Here is a 9526-nt window from a genome sequence, read left to right as displayed (position 1 = left end):
CATGAAGGAAAATTAAATAAGAAAAGAAACCATGTTGCTGGCAATTCCAAAGGCGTTCATCATTGAGACAGGCCTTTATTTTTACTTCCAAACATAGAGCTTTGGAATGGATTGAAATGTTGTTTTATTTAGCATTTCTGTGATAATTTCCGATGGTTTGGTGTGTCATGACCCTTTCAGATATTCAGCAAAAATCCTCACCACATCTTGACATAAAGATGTTTATTTTCTAAACATATTTCATTTAATGCAATGAAATGTGCTTCATAGTTTATGCCATCAGAAAATGCTATTTTCCAAAGCCCTCTTTGTCTAGCACAAAACGTTTAAAGGGCACTATACCCACACTGACCACACAAGAACTTCCAGGAAGAACATTTGGACCAATCAAAAATATTTGCGTGTATGCAATTTTGACAAAAACAAGCTTCAGCTATAGTCAAGCCACAAGTGAGTGCTCCAAACACCATGTCCAATTTCAATTCTTCAGCGTTTTCATTGGGTTATCAAATTAAATCAACTCTGAGTTGGTCCTGGGCATTGTAAGAGCTATGTGGGATTCTGGACAAGTAAAACAAACCAAGAACCTAGAAAAGTGAGATTAGAAGCAGGCCGGTTGTGTGCATTTGGAGAAGATGCAGATCTGAGGGGGGCCTTAAGGTCACGAAAGACTAAAAGAGCTTTGCCACAGAGAGAAAAAAAAAAGAAAGAAAAGAAAAGGTGGACGTGTGGGCCGTGAGCCAGACAGTACTGATGGTTAACTAGCAAGCAACTGTGTTAAACTCCTTCACCCGGAACAGCATCTGTAAATATCCAGCTGTGCAAATACATACGTGTTTAGTGCTCCAGGCCGGGTGCCTTGACTGAAGGAATGAGCAACACAAACAAACAAATGCAAAGCCGTTTAAATATAATGACTTCTGTGGTGTAATGAAATCAAGCATGGCAGATATGTTTCAATACTCTTCTTCCGCACATTACCCCTCTATTAAAAGCCGAAAAGGATCTTATCGGTTTGTTTTGCTTCATTCTTGCGGGTTCATATTTGAGTTGGTACACTGGGGGATTATAAAAGCTTATCTAAAGCAACTCGAAGGAAACTGTTTGCTGCGGGTCCTGTAGATCATTGCAACTCTATTATCAAGACCAGTACATTTAAAAACATTAAATAACAAAAATAAAATACAGTTAAAAAAAAAAACAGTAATAAGGATGGACCACTCCATTGGAGTGAGATCTGCGAGAGATTTGAGCTACTAGATGAAGTGTGTTGAAGGAGGAAAACTTTATTGCTTATATTGCATCAAATGCTATTTGTTTACCAGAAGAAAATAAAAATAAAATAACCAATAATAACCATATCATAGATCTCTGAAATTGAGGCCTGAAGTAATAGTACAATTAAATAAATCAGAAATCTGCCACTTTAAATCAAAAGACTATAGAATACACAAGACATGTCACTCATATAGTTTGGGAAAAGTGTAATGATTAATATGGCGAATGAAGCCCCTCCTACTAGTACAGGAGCCAATCTTCAATCGCTATAGGTTGACGTTTCTCAGGGGGAGAAGCTCGGACCAGATGTGTGCTAATACGACAGTTTTTGTGGTAAACAAACACACTGGAATCTCATTGAATACTTACTTCACAAACATAAAAAATTCATCCAAATAAAAGCAAGAAATCTATAGTTTTTAAATTAACCAATTATATTTGAAAATACTTTTTTTTTTTGGTTTTGTAATCGGTATGAAACGAACGAGAGGTACAGTCCATCCTGTCAAACGCACATCACATGACAGCAGCTACGCAAACTTGTAAACAGAGTCGCTCTAATTTCTGGAGGAGATTCGCCATCCAGACCAAATTGTGAATTACTTTAAAAGACCAGCACGATCAGACATTCATTATTCAGGGAATGATAATGCGTAGCATGGTCATAAATGAGGTAGGTGTCGTGATCTTGTTCCTTTCGAGTGCACATGCGCATTTGCTTGAGTAACCTAAAAAATTGCAAATTTTGTTTCATTCGAACATTTAGAAATGCTACTTATGAGACAGTTGTGGTTTTATTTTATGGTGATTCCAAATCAGAAAGTCTGTGGGGTCTTAAAAAGTATTAAAAGTGATTATGAGAAAATAAAGACCCATTTAAGTTATTAAAAAGTCTTAATTGCGTTTTTACGAGGTCTTAAATTTTGTTTAAGTGTTTGTCTCCAAAAAAAGCATAAATATATTTATTTTCCTTCTAATATTAACAATTGCATGCTCGATCCACATGATTGGTTCGGACCGGAATATGTCATTTTTTGTATTTTTTATTTTATTGGAAATAAAAAAATTAAAATATATACAAATACATAAAAAAATGTAAATTACAAAAATCATTCAATCTAAAATAAAATTAAGAGTGAAAAACAAAAACAAAGAAATCAATATAAATCAGATATCAGCTATGGCAAGATATATGATACAAACAAATGAAACGTTTTTAAGGCAATTTTTGTTTTCATTTCAGCCAGGGCATCTGAAAAGATTTTAGTGGAGTGTAGTGGAGGGGTTTTAAAATATCTGCATTTCTAAATATTTCAGGCCGGGGCGTGTCCGGCCAAGCTCATCCATCCAGATGATAGTTTAGATCCTGCATAGTTTAGCTGCAACACTAATCAAACACACCTGAACATGCTAATCAGTGTCTTTAAGATCACAATAAATCTATAAGCAGGTGTGTGTGATTAGAGACTGTGCAGGACACCGGCCCTCCAACACAGAGTTTGCCCACCCCTGGTCCAGGTGATGTCACGTACTTTGCGACAAACGTGGGAAGATGATGTGAAGATCTCCACATGGAGTGAAACCACAGACCGAAACAGATGGCAAAATGTAAGTTTAAGGTTTGATCCGGATTTGAACTTGAAGTGGCAATGAGGTCTTAAAATATTCTTAAAAGGTCTTAAAAAGGTAATGAAATTACCTTTAGGATTCCTGCATATATATATATATATATATAATGTAATCATAAGCTTGGCAAACAGTTGCAGAGAATTCCATGTTTCCCCTTTCAGACAGAATGCCTGAGATTACTGCCCAAGAAGCATTTCAAAGATGGCGGCCAAGTGAAACGGCTTGTCTTAAAGGAACTTTGTTTAAACTTTTTTTCATTAAAGGCTACAAAGAAACTATTCAATTCAATTCAGCTTTATTTGTATAGCGCTTTTACAATGTAGATTGTGTCAAAGCAGCTTCACATAAATGGTCATAGTAATTGGAACAGTGTGGTTCAGGTTTTAGTGTTTAAGTTCAGTTCAGTTCAGTTTAGCTCTGTTCAGTGTGATTTAATCATTACTGAGAGTTCAAACACTGAAGAGCAAATTCATCGATGCGTAGCTCTACCAATCCTGAACCATGCGAGGCAGTGGCGACAGCGGAGAGGGCACTCACTTAAACACTAAATGATCCATATTCCATAGCGAAGATACATTACATGTATTATACCAAACTGATCATCTTTCCAATGCATCATGGCACATGTTTTGGGGGGCAAACATGTGCTTCAAGCTCAATAATAAAAGTGTTTTACAAGCCATGGTTAAGCTGAAGGACTAACCTTTGCTTGGTACCCACCTGGCACATGAACATCCTGCATGACATCAGAAGGCCTGGAGGCCTTTTAAATCATGTCCCAGCAGAGTTTTATAACACCAAGGGTCACTGCAGACTGCTGGATAACATAAGCAGGTGAGGATGAGCAATGCCTACCACAAACCACAAAGCCAGAGAAGGTCAGCTTCTATGGCATCACCTTCACACTACATTTGGCTCCTGAAGCTGGTTTGGGCTGAGAAAGCACAGGAACCATCTCCCTGACAGGACCAGACCCTGCTGCAATGGGAGGAAGAGTTCCATTAGCTCAGCTCAGAATGAGTCACAAAACCCTGACACGTCAATAGTGTGAAGTTCCTTTTCATGAAGAACTAGGGAAATTATGAAGGACATTTATGACTGGGTTCTTTCATCGACTCTGGACTCTTTAATGCCGCTACTATGACATTCAAGACACTCTATAAAAAAGGTACAAAAGCTGTTACTAATATGCCCCCATTACAAAAGGTACTGATTTGTACCATTAATACAGCATCAAAATGCTTATCATTGTGATGTACTGTCAAAGACTATAGAATAAACAAGACATGTTACCCTTGTAGTTTTGAATGGGGAAAGGTGTAATAGTCAATGTGGCGAATGAACCCCCGCCTACTAGTAGAGTAGCCAATCTTCAATCACTATTGACTGACATTTTGCCAGGTGTAAAGCTAAGATCAGACATGTGGTTTTACAACTGTTTGGTGGTCAACAAATGCACTGGAATCTCAGCAAATTCTTGCTTCACAAACATGATAAATACATTTAAATAAAGCTTGAAAACTGTGCTTTCAAATGAACCAAGTGCAGTTGAAAACAAAAAAGTTTTCTGGTTTTGTACGCTGTATAAAACGAACATGAGGTACAGTCTGCCCTGTCAAACACACATTACATGACAACAACTACTCAAAGCACACAAACTTGTAAACAAAAAGATGCTGTCATTGCTGGAGGAGATTCGCCATCAAGACCAAGTTGTGGATTACTTCAGAAGAGCAGCGCGATCAGACGATCATTATTCAGAGAAGGATAATATGTAAAATGGCCATAAATGAGGTTGGTGTCGTGATCTCGTTTCAAATGCACATGCACATTAGCTCGGACAACCTGAAAATATGCAGATTTAGTTTGCTTCAGATGTTTTGAAACTAACCTCATTAGACGGTTTTTGTAATCATAGCCTGGCTAACAGTTTTGGAGAATTTGATGTTTCTCCATTCAGACAGAATGCCCGAGCATACTGCCTGAGAGATGTTTCAAAGACGGCCACTGAGTGAAATGACTTGCCCTAGAGGGGCTTTTGTTCTGTACACTATCAGTCACTTTTGTCCAAAAACCTGTTAAACTGCTCGTTCAAATATCTAAATAGCAAAAACACAATAAAAAAAAAACTTTAGTATGTAGACTAGGTAAAGACAGATTTGTTGATGTTAGGTATCAAAATAGAGATGAAAAGTGACTTTGAATGTGCCATAGCTGTTGATCACAATTCAGTCAGCTAAGAAAATAATCTATTGCTACTAGTATGCAGGAGCAATGTTGCTGGTAAACTGATGTCATTAATGGGCATTCAAATAAGACACAAGGTAGCTAATTAGGGCAAGGGGGCACATAAACAATATTGTTGTCCATTGGTAATAGCAAAGTAGCCAAGAAACAAAAAGTACAAAGTATGTACTTATGCACTTACACACTCAACAGGATAGTATATGTATGTAGTGGCGTCCCAAATGGCACACTAATGTTTTTTGACTAAACGGAAATTCAAACCGTTTCCCTGATGACGTTTGACGGTTGCCAAATCAGTGAAATAAACGGCCGACTTATCAAATATTACCTGCCATGAGTATTGCCGCATTCACCATCGGGAGGCGCTATAATCACTCTCGTAGGAGAATTTTGCTTTCACCATCCAAAATAAATAAAGTTATTCAACATGTGCGTCCGATAGCTCCACCCCTTCCGCTACACAAGCAAACCTGCGGTTTGTTGAGTGCGTGAAGTTTCCATCATTCCACAATTCATTTTAGCGGCTAAATGAGTGCATAATCCGGGTAATTAAAGTGCACTTATTATTTTTAGAGTTTTCAGTGTGAACACACTACTTACACTATTTATACTACAAAATGGCGTAGAATAGTGCATAAGTATGCGATTTGGGACGCAGCTACAGACTCAACAAAATGGAGTATATGCACAGAAACCTTTCATTTCAGCCAGCCAGTCTCAGCACTTCTGGTAAACCATCTTTCCATTATAAAATTGGCACGTTTAAGGTCTGATTTCATAAAAAAAAGCAGTGATCTTCACTGTCTGATGGATATACAATATGAAGTGGGTCTCAGACCACACAAGAAGGCCTAGATTAAATTACATTTCCCCTGCCATGTCTTTAAAATATGAGTTTATTTTACCCCAGTATTTTCAATGGAGTTTCTGTGCTCACCTGCTGCTACTGACGGCGCTAACAGTTACAGTCTTTCATGTCGTTTTACACTTGAACAACTAAATGAATGCTTAGGTCTATTTAATGGAATGCATTGTAATTACATTAAAACAATGATGCTGTAAAAGGAGCCTTATAAAATTGAATATAGTCGCATTAAGCTGTCACCGGAAGTTTATCGTTGGCTATAAAACTCTAGCTGTGCATATACCCCATTGGACAACAAAAGACTAAAAACGTTTGCTTGGTTTAATGAGTCTTAGGGCCTACTCACACTATGCTATCCGAAACGCGCCCAGGCCCGTTTCTCAGATTGTTTGAGAAGTGTGTGAGTGCTCTGAATAGGGTTCACTTGGGCTTTGGCACAGCTTGTGTGTAAGTGCAAAACCCGCCTGAGCCCAAAACTAAAGGCAAGACGTGACTTTTAAGGGACTGTTTGAAATGGATTAATTAATAATTCTTACTGTTCAGTGAACGCAAACAGTCGTAGTTTATTAAAGACGCAAACCCCTCACTGCATGACAGCTGCGCACATTTAGCAAACCTCCTATTTCTTGCAACACAAGGAACTTATGATTGTTTATGAGCGTCAAAAGTTGCTGATCTGTTCGGTGGATTATTTGACTGCGTGTCACTGCATATCAAACAACTTAAAGGATATAACTAAAGAAATCTCCACTGTGCTGAGCGAGAGCGCTTACTGAACAGCGCATCATCGATGACGTAAGCATGCATAGGCCCGAATGTAATGTGAGTGCAGGCCGTCGGGGGAAACGGGAGGGGGGGACAAGCGTGCTTTGGCCCTGTTCAAGGCAACTGTACATAGTGGGAGTACGCCCTTATTTTCAGCTGGAACACTTGGATGGTAGGGTCAGACAGGAAGACTTGCACCAAGGTTGTGTAGCTGACACATATGCAAGTCTAAATGGTGCTATCATGAATTGCCCAAAACTCCAAGGACTGTTTCTAGCTCACTGCCATTAAAATATAAGGTAGTTATGAAGGCAAAACGTCCCAGTACTTGCAAGATATAAATAACAGTGTTTGATGCAAGTGTATGAGTGAAAAAACGTTTCCAATTAAATTAAATGTACAGTAAAACCTTAGTGAAAGATTTTGTCCTTAAATAACTGATGTGGTGGTTTTCTATTGGTTAATCTCATTTGGGTGACAGAATAATAGGGCCAGTTGTTTTCATTAAAGGTCACAAGGCCACATAAACTAAAACGAAAAGGATAATAACATGTACAATAATTAATACAGTATTCTTGATTAAAGAGTATGTTCATTTAAACTTAAGGACTGCAGGAATAATTTATTTCTAAAGATTTACCTTTGTACAGTTCTTCATCCCAGTATATTTTCTTCTGAGAGCACAGCAATACATTTAGATGAAAGAATTATCTGATACCTCTTTTCCACTTTGATCCAAAGAAGCTTTAAGTCACATCTGAAAGATATACTTAAGATAAAAATATCATAATGCATGGTTAATTTATTACTTTAAAGCTGTTCTGGAGATGAGGATAACTATAAACTGTGGAAAATGACCAAATGTTTTGTATTTGCATATGTGGTATCCATTTTCAATAGCATCCAAAATAAAGTAAACATTGCGAATAATAAAAAATGATAAAAATGTCTACACATATTCTCATTGTTGCCCTCTTCTGGTCATATTTGACAAGGTGAATCATGATCCCTGATTCTACAGTCTGCTCCTGAAAAAAGGACTAAATGACAAGCACAAAGCTTAAAGAAAAGACAATGATGTTAAAAAAAACAAACAGTACTTTTCCTGTAAATGAAGATAGATGTTGATGAAGATGGCATACCGGTACATGAAAGATGAAGATAGGAGTGGTGGATTCAGAGGTCTGGAAAACATTCAGAGCTGTTATCAACAGGCAATTCTTCTCAAAACCTAAAGGCAGGCAGAAAGTACAAACACTACACTGATCAATCCCTGGCAGCCTAATTAATTCTGACAGAAGGATTAGAGCAGGGTGACTCCCAGGTCATGTGATCAACGGTGTTATACACCGAAAAGTGAGACCCAAACATTTACTTTCCTGTGGTCCTGGGGTCAGGCTCTCTGGTCACACACACAACATAGGCAAGACTAGCAGAGCAGTACAGAACTGACAGTCGGGGTTGCCATTTGAAGTTGCTGCATATTCTATTTTTTTTTTTATAGAAATAAATGTTTATTTAAAAAAAAAAAGCATTACATTAAATCAAAAGGTGAAAGCAATTACAAAACAAATGTCTATTTCTTATCTTTTTCAAAATATCCTGAAAATATTAGTTTCCACAAAAAAGCAACCAGTGCATTACTTAAACACGTAAATCTTTCCAAAATAGTAAAAATTTAAATATTGGAATTAGCATGTGGCACTTGAGATTGGAGCAATGACTTCTGGAAATTCAGCTTTGCCGTCACAAAAAGAAATGCCTTTTTAAAATATATCAAAATAGAAATAATGTTTTACAATAATCACTTTTTTACTTTATTGCATGCAGTCTTTAGTCAATAAGCATACTGAAATACTACCAAACATTTGAATGCCATATTTATTTCACTTATCTTTTGCAATATAGTATTACATTTTTGTGTCTGTGTGAATTCAATTTTAATGCACATGGGGACATATATGTTACCAGTGGGGACCAAAATTAAACTCATCATACATTCTTATAAATTATTTAATCATAAGATTACCCACAGGGATATAGGAACTGTGTGTGTGTGTGTGTGTGTGTGTGTGTCTCTCTCTCTCTCTCTCTCTCTCTCTCTCATTAAACACTCAAAAGGAATAATCCATTTTAGGAGAATAAGTATGAAAATGAGTATGTTTACATGGACACTAATAATCGGACTTTTATACGATTAAGACAGTACTCTGATTAAGCGTCTTCCATGTAAAAAGCGTTTTTTTATGACCTTAATCCAACTAAAGTCATAATCAAACTAAACATAAATCAGATTAAGACGTGGAGTATGCAGATTTTAGTAACAGTACAGACATGTAAATACCCTAATCAAACTATTACCATCATGTAGGCTTTTTGCCGCATTTTGCGACAGGATAGTCTATTCACACACCTGTTTGACACTATTCTCTGCACCTACCAAGTCTGTGAAGGACCACAGACACCTAAATTTTAGGTGTTCCCCCCCCAACAACATTCTTCATACTCGCAGTTCAATATTTTGTTTGTCATGGGGACATGCATGAAAATGTTCCTGATTGAGAGTGAAAGTGTCAAACTGCAGTTAAAGTCGACAATTAAAAAGAAACTCCAGGGATAATGCGATGATGCAATGACATTACTCAAATTATGTGCAATAACATGTTAAATGGGATCATGAAAGAAGCATTCAAAAAGCAACTCATGTAAACACCTTAATCATAATATTGTCTTATTGAGATT

This window comes from Danio rerio, chromosome 16 (assembly GCF_052040795.2).
Source record: "Danio rerio strain M-AB ecotype USA chromosome 16, GRCz13ab, whole genome shotgun sequence".
Classification (NCBI taxonomy): domain Eukaryota; kingdom Metazoa; phylum Chordata; class Actinopteri; order Cypriniformes; family Danionidae; genus Danio; species Danio rerio.
The sequence above is the reverse complement of the archived record's forward strand: the minus strand, read 5'-3'. Positions refer to the sequence as shown.